The 17,891-nt window shown below is 44.7% G+C and overlaps 7 non-coding genes across 7 annotated transcripts; all 7 read left to right on the top strand.

The window, feature by feature from the left end:
* The first annotated feature begins 2,658 nt into the window (after positions 1–2,658).
* Positions 2,659–2,844, top strand: LOC130312002 (U2 spliceosomal RNA). The gene has a single exon (XR_008860251.1). It is a non-coding gene; the product is annotated as a U2 spliceosomal RNA (small nuclear RNA).
* Positions 2,845–4,934: 2,090 nt separating this feature from the next.
* On the top strand, positions 4,935–5,125 carry LOC130311978 (U2 spliceosomal RNA). The gene has a single exon (XR_008860227.1). It is a non-coding gene; the product is annotated as a U2 spliceosomal RNA (small nuclear RNA).
* A 2,093-nt stretch (positions 5,126–7,218) lies between these two features.
* LOC130312010 (U2 spliceosomal RNA) lies at positions 7,219–7,409 on the top strand. Its single transcript, XR_008860255.1, has one exon. It is a non-coding gene; the product is annotated as a U2 spliceosomal RNA (small nuclear RNA).
* A 2,106-nt stretch (positions 7,410–9,515) lies between these two features.
* On the top strand, positions 9,516–9,706 carry LOC130312009 (U2 spliceosomal RNA). Its single transcript, XR_008860254.1, has one exon. It is a non-coding gene; the product is annotated as a U2 spliceosomal RNA (small nuclear RNA).
* Positions 9,707–11,799: 2,093 nt separating this feature from the next.
* Positions 11,800–11,990, top strand: LOC130312000 (U2 spliceosomal RNA). Its single transcript, XR_008860249.1, has one exon. It is a non-coding gene; the product is annotated as a U2 spliceosomal RNA (small nuclear RNA).
* Positions 11,991–14,088: 2,098 nt separating this feature from the next.
* On the top strand, positions 14,089–14,279 carry LOC130311989 (U2 spliceosomal RNA). The gene has a single exon (XR_008860238.1). It is a non-coding gene; the product is annotated as a U2 spliceosomal RNA (small nuclear RNA).
* A 2,088-nt stretch (positions 14,280–16,367) lies between these two features.
* LOC130311977 (U2 spliceosomal RNA) lies at positions 16,368–16,558 on the top strand. The gene has a single exon (XR_008860226.1). It is a non-coding gene; the product is annotated as a U2 spliceosomal RNA (small nuclear RNA).
* The last annotated feature ends 1,333 nt before the right edge of the window (positions 16,559–17,891 follow it).

The following is a 17,891-nucleotide window of genomic DNA, read 5'->3' as shown; positions in this document are numbered from 1 at the left end:
TAAAATCAGATTTTTTTTTATCAAAGCAGGTAAGAAGAAGGCAAAAATGGAAAAACAGTGGTTTTATGTTCTTAACATGCGTTTAAATGTACTTTTTAAATTGAAAGAAGCTGGTATGGATGTAGAAAATGATATTTTAAACCTTAAAACTCAAATAAAACATGCCATAGAAAAGAAAGGGAAACAAATCATTTTTAACTCACATGTGCAGCACCTGGAGGAGGGCGAGAAATGTTCCCGTTTCTTTTTTAAAAAAGTGATGAATAGGAGGGATATCATCCAAAACCTTGAGGGTGAATCCACTCCAAAAGGCATGTTAGATGCAGTTTTTAACTTCTACCAGCTTCTTTTTAATAAGAAAGATCTTAATCCATCCTTTTTAGAACATGTTCTTAATTCCCTTGATTTTAAGCTAGATGTTTTAGACCAGGAGGTTTTATCCCGTGATCTTAACTTAGATGAACTTTTATTTGTTTTTAAAAGTTTTTCTAGTGGGAAGGCCCCTGGGGAAGATGGTTTACCCATCGAATTTTATTTAGCTTTTTGGGATATTTTAAAGGATGATATGGTTTTATTGTATAAAGAAACTTTTATTGTTAATGAACTTCCCCCTTCCTGGAGGAGGGGGATTGTATCATTACTTTTTAAAAAGGGTGAAAAGGATATGCTAAAAAATTGGCGCCCCATCACACTTTTAAATGTCGATTATAAAGTTTTAGCCAAGTTATTAGCTGTCCGTTTTAAACCTTTTATTCATAAATTAATTCACCCAAATCAGGTTTGTGGGGTACCTGGAAGGTCTATAGCTGAATCCCTAAATATTTTAAGAGATGTTTTATGGTATTTTAAGGATAGAAATCAAACTGTAGCAATTTTATCCTTAGACTTTGAAAAAGCCTTTGATAGGGTCTCCCATGAATACCTGTTTTTAGTTCTTAAAAAGATGGCAGTGCCTGAAACGATTTTAAGCCGAATCATGCTTTTATACCGATCCTGTTTTAGTCAAGTCTCTGTTAATGGCTTTTTAACCAGCGGTGTTCCTCTTTTATCAGGTGTCAAACAGGGCTGCCCCCTGTCCCCACTCCTTTTTATTTGCGCAATCGAACCACTGATGGCCCTCCTCAGAAAAGACCGGGTAGTAAGAGGCGTACCGATACCTGGTGGAGGAGGGACCCATCTAAAGGTGTTGGGGTACATGGATGATGTCACCATACTGTGCCCGGACTCTCCATCCATGAGGGGGGCATTGAGGAACACCAGCTATTTCTGCGAGGTCTCTGGTTTTAAGCTAAACACAGATAAATGTGACTGTTTTTATATTGGCTCCTGGGATTCATCCATCACCCCAGGAGTCACAATGCAACAGGATCAAATTAAAGTTTTAGGTATTGTTTTTAACCAGGTCAATGATGGGAGCCCTAACTGGGATTCAGCTATAGCTAAGATGGAGAAGAAGATTTTAATGTGGAATCTTAGAAACCTTACCATGGAGGGGAAGATTTTAATAATAAAGATGGTTTTACTCCCTATTATGCTATACATTGCCATGGTATTTCCTCCATCTATTTTATACATTAAAAAAGTAACTAGAATTGTTTTTTCTTTTTTATGGGGTTCAAAAATGGAGAAATTAAAGCGTGATTTTATGTACAAAAGTAAAGATAATGGCGGGAAAGATGTTCCTAACCTTTTTACTTTCTTTTACATAAAGTATTTCTGTTTCTGTTTTAAAATTATTAAATCCGATGGCATTTTTAGCTGCTTTTTAAGGTACGCTGCGGGCATGGTTTTTAAAAGATGGTTGCGCATCCCTCTGAACGCTCCGGTGCTTCTGTGTCCCCCAAAACATTATGTGGTGTTGGAAAAGACAGTCAGGCTCCTAGGTCTCCAAGATTTGGAGCCTGACATACTGGGGGACCAGAGAAAGGTATCAAAGGTCCTCAGGCGGAGTGAGGTTACCCTGGCAGTGTCCAATTTCACACAGGCAAGATCCAAAAAGGTATGGCGGAACGTGTACGGGAAGTTTCTGGCGAATGTACACAGGGATCTTGCCTGGGCAATCGTCCACCAGTGCCTCCCTACTCGTGAGTTCCAGCACAGGCGAGGACTGGTGGCGAGAGCCAAGTGCCCGAGAGATGGCTGCGGAGTGGACGAAACGGTGCTGCACATATTTTGGAACTGCCCTTTTGCACGGGAGCTTTGGAGGAAGGTAGGCCCACTTTTGAAGTGGGCCTGCGGCCTAAAAGATTTTAATCACGAATGTGTCTTTTACGGTCTTTTTAACTGCCCCAATTTTAAACAGCAGATGATCTGCTGGATGATTATTAATTGTTTTAAAAATGCCATCTGGAAAGTTAGGAACATCTTACTTTTTAAACATGATTTTATTGATGTTAAAAACTGTATAAAGCTGGCCCTGAGTGAGATGTACATCTATTACCTAAGAGACAAGAAACAGTTGGGGGCCAGCGAGGCAGCATCCATGTGGTGTCTGCCTCTATGGAACGAAATAACAGTATAATCAGTTTTTATGACATTTGTATAATGTTTTATCCTGCCATTTTTATTTTTTCTCCTTTTATTACTGGTTTTATTATTTGTATTTTAAAACTTTTGTGAACCTTTTATTATTTTGCATTTTAAATTTTGTATGGTTTCTTATTTATTCAATAAAATTTTGTTGAAACCTTATCTGTTCTTATCAGTTTAATATCTGATACGTCCCCTATCTGGGGACCATATATTAAATGGATTTTTGAGAACGGGGGCCGATTTCGAAGCTTGCTTCCGTCGCCCTATGCATTGACCCGATATGGCAGTATCTTCGGGTACAGTGCACCACCCCCTTACAGGGTTAAAAAGAAAGATTCCTACTTTCATTGCTACCTGCTTGCTGGCTAGCCAGCTAGCCAGCCCTGTGGGCCTTGCTGCTGCTGCAGCCAAAAAACAAAAGGTGGTGCTGCTGCTGCTTCTGCTGCTTCTGCTTCTGCTTGTGTCTGGCCCCTGTTGGAGCGTCCAGGCACAGGACTTCTGCTGCTGCTGACTAAATGGCCTCCTTAATTGGATCATTTGAGTAGCCAGCACACCTGTGCAGGTAGGGCATGACATGATAGGCAGCTGCCTTGATAGCGGGTGGGTGCTGAATGTTCCTAATTGACAAAATAAGATTAATGCTTATGAAGAAATATAAAATCTCATCCCTTCCCCAATATCGCGCCACACCCCTACCCCTTAATTCCCTGGTTGAACGTGATGGACATATGTCTTTTTTCGACCGTACTAACTATGTAACTATGTAACATAACATGGGGGGGGGGGGGGGTCTCCTGGCTGTTCACACAGGTGTGTCATTGCTGTACATTGACCATGCATTGCTTCTGTGGTATTGCAAAGGCAAAGACAAATGCTTCCAGCCATCCATTGCACTAATGGATTGGTCATCAGCTGGCTGTCTATGTCCCGCATCAATATAGACCAAAGTACAGAGGGTTAGGCTATGCTATTGTGCACCTACCTGATGCATCAGAAGGTGCGAGGCCCTTGCTAAATTCTGTGCACAGACTTTGAGATCTATGCTTTAGACTGTATCTAAACCTGCTCCAACATGGACTGACATTCTGGCCTACTTTCAGCCGATGCGACTTGTCTGTCGCTGAACAGTCGCTTTTTATGTATTCAGCACCTATGTATAATGTTGTAAAAATGCTCTAGAAGCTAAAGTCGCAGAAATGTCACACATATTTGGCCTGCAACTTTCTGTGCGACAAATTCAGACAGGAAAAATCAGTATAAATCCTTAGAAAATTATCCCCCAGTGTCTCCATCTGCTGGCGGTATTGAATAAGCATTGCTGCACTGATGGGGTATGCATTAGACGAAAAAAAAGAAGAAAAAGAAGAATAATACGCCCAGAAAAGAGGCGAAAAGGAGAAAAACGTAAAAAAACGTGAAAAAAAAGTAAGAGGAAGAGAAGGGAAAAAAAGGTGGAAATGGGTTTAAAAGTGATTTCGGCGGAGAAATATATATATATATATATATATATATATATATATATATATATATGCGCACACACACACATAGATATAAACGTATTCTCCGTTGAGATATTGCAGCCGCTGCTGTGTCCAGGCCCAGGAGCCTTAGCACTGTGCTGTGATGTCACTCAATACCACTGACATCACTAGGTGTAAACAACATCTCTCCTTTGCTGTGTATGTGACTATGGAGCTGTTTGGTGATGTCGTCTATTACGGCCTTCATAGAAGCAACAGGAGATTGTTGCATCCATCTTGAACCCTCAGAACTACAGTGCTATGATGTCACTCACTTCCACAGGCCTTGCAGAGTGTAAACAACAACAACCCAGCTTTGTTGTGTATGTAACCAAAGGGATTTGTGATGTCACCTAGAACCTTCACAGCAGCGACAGCTTTATGAGGAGCATCAGCACTGCTCTGCCTGAGCAGAACCATCACCGCCATAGGTTGTCAAATAACCCGGATTTAACCCACACAGGTAAGTCCAATGGGGTGCAGGCATGTCCTCTATGCTTACAGCTTCCCGTGGGTGTTGGTTTGATACCGTTTGGGGACAGCCAAGGAGGCATCTGCAGGCAACAAAGGTAGGTGTGTGCTTGTGTGTGTGTTTCCTATGCAGATCCTAAGCCCAGTGTCACATGCAAGTAGGAGGAGTAAGAAGGGTTCCTGGCAAATCCGGGTTATGGATTGCATTTAAAAAGGCCCCGTGGGAGTGCAATGGGCCCCTGTCTTGCTGCTTAGCAATAATGGTATGGGTTTAGGTTCTGCTGTGTGTACTGGTGGTTGACTGCCCCCCAGCCCAGAGTGTGCATGGAAAATTGTCTGGCAGCCTCCCTGACAGCAAGCAGTGATAGTGCCCATGAAGGGGACCTTGTTGGGCCCGCCCCTTTCACGGTTATCGCTTCTCGGCCTTTTGGCTAAGATCAAGTGTAGTATCTGTTCTTATCAGTTTAATATCTGATACGTCCCCTATCTGGGGACCATATATTAAATGGATTTTTGAGAACGGGGGCCGATTTCGAAGCTTGCTTCCGTCGCCCTATGCATTGACCCGATATGGCAGTATCTTCGGGTACAGTGCACCACCCCCTTACAGGGTTAAAAAGAAAGATTCCTACTTTCATTGCTACCTGCTTGCTGGCTAGCCAGCTAGCCAGCCCTGTGGGCCTTGCTGCTGCTGCAGCCAAAAAACAAAAGGTGGTGCTGCTGCTGCTTCTGCTGCTTCTGCTTCTGCTTGTGTCTGGCCCCTGTTGGAGCGTCCAGGCACAGGACTTCTGCTGCTGCTGACTAAATGGCCTCCTTAATTGGATCATTTGAGTAGCCAGCACACCTGTGCAGGTAGGGCATGACATGATAGGCAGCTGCCTTGATAGCGGGTGGGTGCTGAATGTTCCTAATTGACAAAATAAGATTAATGCTTATGAAGAAATATAAAATCTCATCCCTTCCCCAATATCGCGCCACACCCCTACCCCTTAATTCCCTGGTTGAACGTGATGGACATATGTCTTTTTTCGACCGTACTAACTATGTAACTATGTAACATAACATGGGGGGGGGGGGGGGGTCTCCTGGCTGTTCACACAGGTGTGTCATTGCTGTACATTGACCATGCATTGCTTCTGTGGTATTGCAAAGGCAAAGACAAATGCTTCCAGCCATCCATTGCACTAATGGATTGGTCATCAGCTGGCTGTCTATGTCCCGCATCAATATAGACCAAAGTACAGAGGGTTAGGCTATGCTATTGTGCACCTACCTGATGCATCAGAAGGTGCGAGGCCCTTGCTAAATTCTGTGCACAGACTTTGAGATCTATGCTTTAGACTGTATCTAAACCTGCTCCAACATGGACTGACATTCTGGCCTACTTTCAGCCGATGCGACTTGTCTGTCGCTGAACAGTCGCTTTTTATGTATTCAGCACCTATGTATAATGTTGTAAAAATGCTCTAGAAGCTAAAGTCGCAGAAATGTCACACATATTTGGCCTGCAACTTTCTGTGCGACAAATTCAGACAGGAAAAATCAGTATAAATCCTTAGAAAATTATCCCCCAGTGTCTCCATCTGCTGGCGGTATTGAATAAGCATTGCTGCACTGATGGGGTATGCATTAGACGAAAAAAAAGAAGAAAAAGAAGAATAATACGCCCAGAAAAGAGGCGAAAAGGAGAAAAACGTAAAAAAACGTGAAAAAAAAGTAAGAGGAAGAGAAGGGAAAAAAAGGTGGAAATGGGTTTAAAAGTGATTTCGGCGGAGAAATATATATATATATATATATATATATATATATATATATATATATATGCGCACACACACACATAGATATAAACGTATTCTCCGTTGAGATATTGCAGCCGCTGCTGTGTCCAGGCCCAGGAGCCTTAGCACTGTGCTGTGATGTCACTCAATACCACTGACATCACTAGGTGTAAACAACATCTCTCCTTTGCTGTGTATGTGACTATGGAGCTGTTTGGTGATGTCGTCTATTACGGCCTTCATAGAAGCAACAGGAGATTGTTGCATCCATCTTGAACCCTCAGAACTACAGTGCTATGATGTCACTCACTTCCACAGGCCTTGCAGAGTGTAAACAACAACAACCCAGCTTTGTTGTGTATGTAACCAAAGGGATTTGTGATGTCACCTAGAACCTTCACAGCAGCGACAGCTTTATGAGGAGCATCAGCACTGCTCTGCCTGAGCAGAACCATCACCGCCATAGGTTGTCAAATAACCCGGATTTAACCCACACAGGTAAGTCCAATGGGGTGCAGGCATGTCCTCTATGCTTACAGCTTCCCGTGGGTGTTGGTTTGATACCGTTTGGGGACAGCCAAGGAGGCATCTGCAGGCAACAAAGGTAGGTGTGTGCTTGTGTGTGTGTTTCCTATGCAGATCCTAAGCCCAGTGTCACATGCAAGTAGGAGGAGTAAGAAGGGTTCCTGGCAAATCCGGGTTATGGATTGCATTTAAAAAGGCCCCGTGGGAGTGCAATGGGCCCCTGTCTTGCTGCTTAGCAATAATGGTATGGGTTTAGGTTCTGCTGTGTGTACTGGTGGTTGACTGCCCCCCAGCCCAGAGTGTGCATGGAAAATTGTCTGGCAGCCTCCCTGACAGCAAGCAGTGATAGTGCCCATGAAGGGGACCTTGTTGGGCCCGCCCCTTTCACGGTTATCGCTTCTCGGCCTTTTGGCTAAGATCAAGTGTAGTATCTGTTCTTATCAGTTTAATATCTGATACGTCCCCTATCTGGGGACCATATATTAAATGGATTTTTGAGAACGGGGGCCGATTTCGAAGCTTGCTTCCGTCGCCCTATGCATTGACCCGATATGGCAGTATCTTCGGGTACAGTGCACCACCCCCTTACAGGGTTAAAAAGAAAGATTCCTACTTTCATTGCTACCTGCTTGCTGGCTAGCCAGCTAGCCAGCCCTGTGGGCCTTGCTGCTGCTGCAGCCAAAAAACAAAAGGTGGTGCTGCTGCTGCTTCTGCTGCTTCTGCTTCTGCTTGTGTCTGGCCCCTGTTGGAGCGTCCAGGCACAGGACTTCTGCTGCTGCTGACTAAATGGCCTCCTTAATTGGATCATTTGAGTAGCCAGCACACCTGTGCAGGTAGGGCATGACATGATAGGCAGCTGCCTTGATAGCGGGTGGGTGCTGAATGTTCCTAATTGACAAAATAAGATTAATGCTTATGAAGAAATATAAAATCTCATCCCTTCCCCAATATCGCGCCACACCCCTACCCCTTAATTCCCTGGTTGAACGTGATGGACATATGTCTTTTTTCGACCGTACTAACTATGTAACTATGTAACATAACATGGGGGGGGGGGGGGGTGTCTCCTGGCTGTTCACACAGGTGTGTCATTGCTGTACATTGACCATGCATTGCTTCTGTGGTATTGCAAAGGCAAAGACAAATGCTTCCAGCCATCCATTGCACTAATGGATTGGTCATCAGCTGGCTGTCTATGTCCCGCATCAATATAGACCAAAGTACAGAGGGTTAGGCTATGCTATTGTGCACCTACCTGATGCATCAGAAGGTGCGAGGCCCTTGCTAAATTCTGTGCACAGACTTTGAGATCTATGCTTTAGACTGTATCTAAACCTGCTCCAACATGGACTGACATTCTGGCCTACTTTCAGCCGATGCGACTTGTCTGTCGCTGAACAGTCGCTTTTTATGTATTCAGCACCTATGTATAATGTTGTAAAAATGCTCTAGAAGCTAAAGTCGCAGAAATGTCACACATATTTGGCCTGCAACTTTCTGTGCGACAAATTCAGACAGGAAAAATCAGTATAAATCCTTAGAAAATTATCCCCCAGTGTCTCCATCTGCTGGCGGTATTGAATAAGCATTGCTGCACTGATGGGGTATGCATTAGACGAAAAAAAAGAAGAAAAAGAAGAATAATACGCCCAGAAAAGAGGCGAAAAGGAGAAAAACGTAAAAAAACGTGAAAAAAAAGTAAGAGGAAGAGAAGGGAAAAAAAGGTGGAAATGGGTTTAAAAGTGATTTCGGCGGAGAAATATATATATATATATTTATATATATATATATATATATATATATATATATATATATATGCGCACACACACACATAGATATAAACGTATTCTCCGTTGAGATATTGCAGCCGCTGCTGTGTCCAGGCCCAGGAGCCTTAGCACTGTGCTGTGATGTCACTCAATACCACTGACATCACTAGGTGTAAACAACATCTCTCCTTTGCTGTGTATGTGACTATGGAGCTGTTTGGTGATGTCGTCTATTACGGCCTTCATAGAAGCAACAGGAGATTGTTGCATCCATCTTGAACCCTCAGAACTACAGTGCTATGATGTCACTCACTTCCACAGGCCTTGCAGAGTGTAAACAACAACAACCCAGCTTTGTTGTGTATGTAACCAAAGGGATTTGTGATGTCACCTAGAACCTTCACAGCAGCGACAGCTTTATGAGGAGCATCAGCACTGCTCTGCCTGAGCAGAACCATCACCGCCATAGGTTGTCAAATAACCCGGATTTAACCCACACAGGTAAGTCCAATGGGGTGCAGGCATGTCCTCTATGCTTACAGCTTCCCGTGGGTGTTGGTTTGATACCGTTTGGGGACAGCCAAGGAGGCATCTGCAGGCAACAAAGGTAGGTGTGTGCTTGTGTGTGTGTTTCCTATGCAGATCCTAAGCCCAGTGTCACATGCAAGTAGGAGGAGTAAGAAGGGTTCCTGGCAAATCCGGGTTATGGATTGCATTTAAAAAGGCCCCGTGGGAGTGCAATGGGCCCCTGTCTTGCTGCTTAGCAATAATGGTATGGGTTTAGGTTCTGCTGTGTGTACTGGTGGTTGACTGCCCCCCAGCCCAGAGTGTGCATGGAAAATTGTCTGGCAGCCTCCCTGACAGCAAGCAGTGATAGTGCCCATGAAGGGGACCTTGTTGGGCCCGCCCCTTTCACGGTTATCGCTTCTCGGCCTTTTGGCTAAGATCAAGTGTAGTATCTGTTCTTATCAGTTTAATATCTGATACGTCCCCTATCTGGGGACCATATATTAAATGGATTTTTGAGAACGGGGGCCGATTTCGAAGCTTGCTTCCGTCGCCCTATGCATTGACCCGATATGGCAGTATCTTCGGGTACAGTGCACCACCCCCTTACAGGGTTAAAAAGAAAGATTCCTACTTTCATTGCTACCTGCTTGCTGGCTAGCCAGCTAGCCAGCCCTGTGGGCCTTGCTGCTGCTGCAGCCAAAAAACAAAAGGTGGTGCTGCTGCTGCTTCTGCTGCTTCTGCTTCTGCTTGTGTCTGGCCCCTGTTGGAGCGTCCAGGCACAGGACTTCTGCTGCTGCTGACTAAATGGCCTCCTTAATTGGATCATTTGAGTAGCCAGCACACCTGTGCAGGTAGGGCATGACATGATAGGCAGCTGCCTTGATAGCGGGTGGGTGCTGAATGTTCCTAATTGACAAAATAAGATTAATGCTTATGAAGAAATATAAAATCTCATCCCTTCCCCAATATCGCGCCACACCCCTACCCCTTAATTCCCTGGTTGAACGTGATGGACATATGTCTTTTTTCGACCGTACTAACTATGTAACTATGTAACATAACATGGGGGGGGGGGGGGGGGGTCTCCTGGCTGTTCACACAGGTGTGTCATTGCTGTACATTGACCATGCATTGCTTCTGTGGTATTGCAAAGGCAAAGACAAATGCTTCCAGCCATCCATTGCACTAATGGATTGGTCATCAGCTGGCTGTCTATGTCCCGCATCAATATAGACCAAAGTACAGAGGGTTAGGCTATGCTATTGTGCACCTACCTGATGCATCAGAAGGTGCGAGGCCCTTGCTAAATTCTGTGCACAGACTTTGAGATCTATGCTTTAGACTGTATCTAAACCTGCTCCAACATGGACTGACATTCTGGCCTACTTTCAGCCGATGCGACTTGTCTGTCGCTGAACAGTCGCTTTTTATGTATTCAGCACCTATGTATAATGTTGTAAAAATGCTCTAGAAGCTAAAGTCGCAGAAATGTCACACATATTTGGCCTGCAACTTTCTGTGCGACAAATTCAGACAGGAAAAATCAGTATAAATCCTTAGAAAATTATCCCCCAGTGTCTCCATCTGCTGGCGGTATTGAATAAGCATTGCTGCACTGATGGGGTATGCATTAGACGAAAAAAAAGAAGAAAAAGAAGAATAATACGCCCAGAAAAGAGGCGAAAAGGAGAAAAACGTAAAAAAACGTGAAAAAAAAGTAAGAGGAAGAGAAGGGAAAAAAAGGTGGAAATGGGTTTAAAAGTGATTTCGGCGGAGAAATATATATATATATATATATATATATATATATATATATATATATGCGCACACACACACATAGATATAAACGTATTCTCCGTTGAGATATTGCAGCCGCTGCTGTGTCCAGGCCCAGGAGCCTTAGCACTGTGCTGTGATGTCACTCAATACCACTGACATCACTAGGTGTAAACAACATCTCTCCTTTGCTGTGTATGTGACTATGGAGCTGTTTGGTGATGTCGTCTATTACGGCCTTCATAGAAGCAACAGGAGATTGTTGCATCCATCTTGAACCCTCAGAACTACAGTGCTATGATGTCACTCACTTCCACAGGCCTTGCAGAGTGTAAACAACAACAACCCAGCTTTGTTGTGTATGTAACCAAAGGGATTTGTGATGTCACCTAGAACCTTCACAGCAGCGACAGCTTTATGAGGAGCATCAGCACTGCTCTGCCTGAGCAGAACCATCACCGCCATAGGTTGTCAAATAACCCGGATTTAACCCACACAGGTAAGTCCAATGGGGTGCAGGCATGTCCTCTATGCTTACAGCTTCCCGTGGGTGTTGGTTTGATACCGTTTGGGGACAGCCAAGGAGGCATCTGCAGGCAACAAAGGTAGGTGTGTGCTTGTGTGTGTGTTTCCTATGCAGATCCTAAGCCCAGTGTCACATGCAAGTAGGAGGAGTAAGAAGGGTTCCTGGCAAATCCGGGTTATGGATTGCATTTAAAAAGGCCCCGTGGGAGTGCAATGGGCCCCTGTCTTGCTGCTTAGCAATAATGGTATGGGTTTAGGTTCTGCTGTGTGTACTGGTGGTTGACTGCCCCCCAGCCTAGAGTGTGCATGGAAAATTGTCTGGCAGCCTCCCTGACAGCAAGCAGTGATAGTGCCCATGAAGGGGACCTTGTTGGGCCCGCCCCTTTCACGGTTATCGCTTCTCGGCCTTTTGGCTAAGATCAAGTGTAGTATCTGTTCTTATCAGTTTAATATCTGATACGTCCCCTATCTGGGGACCATATATTAAATGGATTTTTGAGAACGGGGGCCGATTTCGAAGCTTGCTTCCGTCGCCCTATGCATTGACCCGATATGGCAGTATCTTCGGGTACAGTGCACCACCCCCTTACAGGGTTAAAAAGAAAGATTCCTACTTTCATTGCTACCTGCTTGCTGGCTAGCCAGCTAGCCAGCCCTGTGGGCCTTGCTGCTGCTGCAGCCAAAAAACAAAAGGTGGTGCTGCTGCTGCTTCTGCTGCTTCTGCTTCTGCTTGTGTCTGGCCCCTGTTGGAGCGTCCAGGCACAGGACTTCTGCTGCTGCTGACTAAATGGCCTCCTTAATTGGATCATTTGAGTAGCCAGCACACCTGTGCAGGTAGGGCATGACATGATAGGCAGCTGCCTTGATAGCGGGTGGGTGCTGAATGTTCCTAATTGACAAAATAAGATTAATGCTTATGAAGAAATATAAAATCTCATCCCTTCCCCAATATCGCGCCACACCCCTACCCCTTAATTCCCTGGTTGAACGTGATGGACATATGTCTTTTTTCGACCGTACTAACTATGTAACTATGTAACATAACATGGGGGGGGGGGGGGGGGTCTCCTGGCTGTTCACACAGGTGTGTCATTGCTGTACATTGACCATGCATTGCTTCTGTGGTATTGCAAAGGCAAAGACAAATGCTTCCAGCCATCCATTGCACTAATGGATTGGTCATCAGCTGGCTGTCTATGTCCCGCATCAATATAGACCAAAGTACAGAGGGTTAGGCTATGCTATTGTGCACCTACCTGATGCATCAGAAGGTGCGAGGCCCTTGCTAAATTCTGTGCACAGACTTTGAGATCTATGCTTTAGACTGTATCTAAACCTGCTCCAACATGGACTGACATTCTGGCCTACTTTCAGCCGATGCGACTTGTCTGTCGCTGAACAGTCGCTTTTTATGTATTCAGCACCTATGTATAATGTTGTAAAAATGCTCTAGAAGCTAAAGTCGCAGAAATGTCACACATATTTGGCCTGCAACTTTCTGTGCGACAAATTCAGACAGGAAAAATCAGTATAAATCCTTAGAAAATTATCCCCCAGTGTCTCCATCTGCTGGCGGTATTGAATAAGCATTGCTGCACTGATGGGGTATGCATTAGACGAAAAAAAAGAAGAAAAAGAAGAATAATACGCCCAGAAAAGAGGCGAAAAGGAGAAAAACGTAAAAAAACGTGAAAAAAAAGTAAGAGGAAGAGAAGGGAAAAAAAGGTGGAAATGGGTTTAAAAGTGATTTCGGCGGAGAAATATATATATATATATATATATATATATATATATATATATATATATATATGCGCACACACACACATAGATATAAACGTATTCTCCGTTGAGATATTGCAGCCGCTGCTGTGTCCAGGCCCAGGAGCCTTAGCACTGTGCTGTGATGTCACTCAATACCACTGACATCACTAGGTGTAAACAACATCTCTCCTTTGCTGTGTATGTGACTATGGAGCTGTTTGGTGATGTCGTCTATTACGGCCTTCATAGAAGCAACAGGAGATTGTTGCATCCATCTTGAACCCTCAGAACTACAGTGCTATGATGTCACTCACTTCCACAGGCCTTGCAGAGTGTAAACAACAACAACCCAGCTTTGTTGTGTATGTAACCAAAGGGATTTGTGATGTCACCTAGAACCTTCACAGCAGCGACAGCTTTATGAGGAGCATCAGCACTGCTCTGCCTGAGCAGAACCATCACCGCCATAGGTTGTCAAATAACCCGGATTTAACCCACACAGGTAAGTCCAATGGGGTGCAGGCATGTCCTCTATGCTTACAGCTTCCCGTGGGTGTTGGTTTGATACCGTTTGGGGACAGCCAAGGAGGCATCTGCAGGCAACAAAGGTAGGTGTGTGCTTGTGTGTGTGTTTCCTATGCAGATCCTAAGCCCAGTGTCACATGCAAGTAGGAGGAGTAAGAAGGGTTCCTGGCAAATCCGGGTTATGGATTGCATTTAAAAAGGCCCCGTGGGAGTGCAATGGGCCCCTGTCTTGCTGCTTAGCAATAATGGTATGGGTTTAGGTTCTGCTGTGTGTACTGGTGGTTGACTGCCCCCCAGCCCAGAGTGTGCATGGAAAATTGTCTGGCAGCCTCCCTGACAGCAAGCAGTGATAGTGCCCATGAAGGGGACCTTGTTGGGCCCGCCCCTTTCACGGTTATCGCTTCTCGGCCTTTTGGCTAAGATCAAGTGTAGTATCTGTTCTTATCAGTTTAATATCTGATACGTCCCCTATCTGGGGACCATATATTAAATGGATTTTTGAGAACGGGGGCCGATTTCGAAGCTTGCTTCCGTCGCCCTATGCATTGACCCGATATGGCAGTATCTTCGGGTACAGTGCACCACCCCCTTACAGGGTTAAAAAGAAAGATTCCTACTTTCATTGCTACCTGCTTGCTGGCTAGCCAGCTAGCCAGCCCTGTGGGCCTTGCTGCTGCTGCAGCCAAAAAACAAAAGGTGGTGCTGCTGCTGCTTCTGCTGCTTCTGCTTCTGCTTGTGTCTGGCCCCTGTTGGAGCGTCCAGGCACAGGACTTCTGCTGCTGCTGACTAAATGGCCTCCTTAATTGGATCATTTGAGTAGCCAGCACACCTGTGCAGGTAGGGCATGACATGATAGGCAGCTGCCTTGATAGCGGGTGGGTGCTGAATGTTCCTAATTGACAAAATAAGATTAATGCTTATGAAGAAATATAAAATCTCATCCCTTCCCCAATATCGCGCCACACCCCTACCCCTTAATTCCCTGGTTGAACGTGATGGACATATGTCTTTTTTCGACCGTACTAACTATGTAACTATGTAACATAACATGGGGGGGGTCTCCTGGCTGTTCACACAGGTGTGTCATTGCTGTACATTGACCATGCATTGCTTCTGTGGTATTGCAAAGGCAAAGACAAATGCTTCCAGCCATCCATTGCACTAATGGATTGGTCATCAGCTGGCTGTCTATGTCCCGCATCAATATAGACCAAAGTACAGAGGGTTAGGCTATGCTATTGTGCACCTACCTGATGCATCAGAAGGTGCGAGGCCCTTGCTAAATTCTGTGCACAGACTTTGAGATCTATGCTTTAGACTGTATCTAAACCTGCTCCAACATGGACTGACATTCTGGCCTACTTTCAGCCGATGCGACTTGTCTGTCGCTGAACAGTCGCTTTTTATGTATTCAGCACCTATGTATAATGTTGTAAAAATGCTCTAGAAGCTAAAGTCGCAGAAATGTCACACATATTTGGCCTGCAACTTTCTGTGCGACAAATTCAGACAGGAAAAATCAGTATAAATCCTTAGAAAATTATCCCCCAGTGTCTCCATCTGCTGGCGGTATTGAATAAGCATTGCTGCACTGATGGGGTATGCATTAGACGAAAAAAAAGAAGAAAAAGAAGAATAATACGCCCAGAAAAGAGGCGAAAAGGAGAAAAACGTAAAAAAACGTGAAAAAAAAGTAAGAGGAAGAGAAGGGAAAAAAAGGTGGAAATGGGTTTAAAAGTGATTTCGGCGGAGAATATATATATATATATATATATATATATATATATATATATATATATATATGCGCACACACACACATAGATATAAACGTATTCTCCGTTGAGATATTGCAGCCGCTGCTGTGTCCAGGCCCAGGAGCCTTAGCACTGTGCTGTGATGTCACTCAATACCACTGACATCACTAGGTGTAAACAACATCTCTCCTTTGCTGTGTATGTGACTATGGAGCTGTTTGGTGATGTCGTCTATTATGGCCTTCATAGAAGCAACAGGAGATTGTTGCATCCATCTTGAACCCTCAGAACTACAGTGCTATGATGTCACTCACTTCCACAGGCCTTGCAGAGTGTAAACAACAACAACCCAGCTTTGTTGTGTATGTAACCAAAGGGATTTGTGATGTCACCTAGAACCTTCACAGCAGCGACAGCTTTATGAGGAGCATCAGCACTGATCTGCCTGAGCAGAACCATCACCGCCATAGGTTGTCAAATAACCCGGATTTAACCCACACAGGTAAGTCCAATGGGGTGCAGGCATGTCCTCTATGCTTACAGCTTCCCGTGGGTGTTGGTTTGATACCGTTTGGGGACAGCCAAGGAGGCATCTGCAGGCAACAAAGGTAGGTGTGTGCTTGTGTGTGTGTTTCCTATGCAGATCCTAAGCCCAGTGTCACATGCAAGTAGGAGGAGTAAGAAGGGTTCCTGGCAAATCCGGGTTATGGATTGCATTTAAAAAGGCCCCGTGGGAGTGCAATGGGCCCCTGTCTTGCTGCTTAGCAATAATGGTATGGGTTTAGGTTCTGCTGTGTGTACTGGTGGTTGACTGCCCCCCAGCCCAGAGTGTGCATGGAAAATTGTCTGGCAGCCTCCCTGACAGCAAGCAGTGATAGTGCCCATGAAGGGGACCTTGTTGGGCCCGCCCCTTTCACGGTTATCGCTTCTCGGCCTTTTGGCTAAGATCAAGTGTAGTATCTGTTCTTATCAGTTTAATATCTGATACGTCCCCTATCTGGGGACCATATATTAAATGGATTTTTGAGAACGGGGGCCGATTTCGAAGCTTGCTTCCGTCGCCCTATGCATTGACCCGATATGGCAGTATCTTCGGGTACAGTGCACCACCCCCTTACAGGGTTAAAAAGAAAGATTCCTACTTTCATTGCTACCTGCTTGCTGGCTAGCCAGCTAGCCAGCCCTGTGGGCCTTGCTGCTGCTGCAGCCAAAAAACAAAAGGTGGTGCTGCTGCTGCTTCTGCTGCTTCTGCTTCTGCTTGTGTCTGGCCCCTGTTGGAGCGTCCAGGCACAGGACTTCTGCTGCTGCTGACTAAATGGCCTCCTTAATTGGATCATTTGAGTAGCCAGCACACCTGTGCAGGTAGGGCATGACATGATAGGCAGCTGCCTTGATAGCGGGTGGGTGCTGAATGTTCCTAATTGACAAAATAAGATTAATGCTTATGAAGAAATATAAAATCTCATCCCTTCCCCAATATCGCGCCACACCCCTACCCCTTAATTCCCTGGTTGAACGTGATGGACATATGTCTTTTTTCGACCGTACTAACTATGTAACTATGTAACATAACATGGGGGGTCTCCTGGCTGTTCACACAGGTGTGTCATTGCTGTACATTGACCATGCATTGCTTCTGTGGTATTGCAAAGGCAAAGACAAATGCTTCCAGCCATCCATTGCACTAATGGATTGGTCATCAGCTGGCTGTCTATGTCCCGCATCAATATAGACCAAAGTACAGAGGGTTAGGCTATGCTATTGTGCACCTACCTGATGCATCAGAAGGTGCGAGGCCCTTGCTAAATTCTGTGCACAGACTTTGAGATCTATGCTTTAGACTGTATCTAAACCTGCTCCAACATGGACTGACATTCTGGCCTACTTTCAGCCGATGCGACTTGTCTGTCGCTGAACAGTCGCTTTTTATGTATTCAGCACCTATGTATAATGTTGTAAAAATGCTCTAGAAGCTAAAGTCGCAGAAATGTCACACATATTTGGCCTGCAACTTTCTGTGCGACAAATTCAGACAGGAAAAATCAGTATAAATCCTTAGAAAATTATCCCCCAGTGTCTCCATCTGCTGGCGGTATTGAATAAGCATTGCTGCACTGATGGGGTATGCATTAGACGAAAAAAAAGAAGAAAAAGAAGAATAATACGCCCAGAAAAGAGGCGAAAAGGAGAAAAACGTAAAAAAACGTGAAAAAAAAGTAAGAGGAAGAGAAGGGAAAAAAAGGTGGAAATGGGTTTAAAAGTGATTTCGGCGGAGAAATATATATATATATATATATATATATATATATATATATATATATATATATATGCGCACACACACACATAGATATAAACGTATTCTCCGTTGAGATATTGCAGCCGCTGCTGTGTCCAGGCCCAGGAGCCTTAGCACTGTGCTGTGATGTCACTCAATACCACTGACAT

This window comes from Hyla sarda, unplaced genomic scaffold (genome assembly GCF_029499605.1).
Source record: "Hyla sarda isolate aHylSar1 unplaced genomic scaffold, aHylSar1.hap1 scaffold_1699, whole genome shotgun sequence".
NCBI classification, from domain to species: domain Eukaryota; kingdom Metazoa; phylum Chordata; class Amphibia; order Anura; family Hylidae; genus Hyla; species Hyla sarda.
Note: the sequence above shows the minus strand (reverse complement) of the source record. Positions and strands in the feature narration are given on the sequence as shown.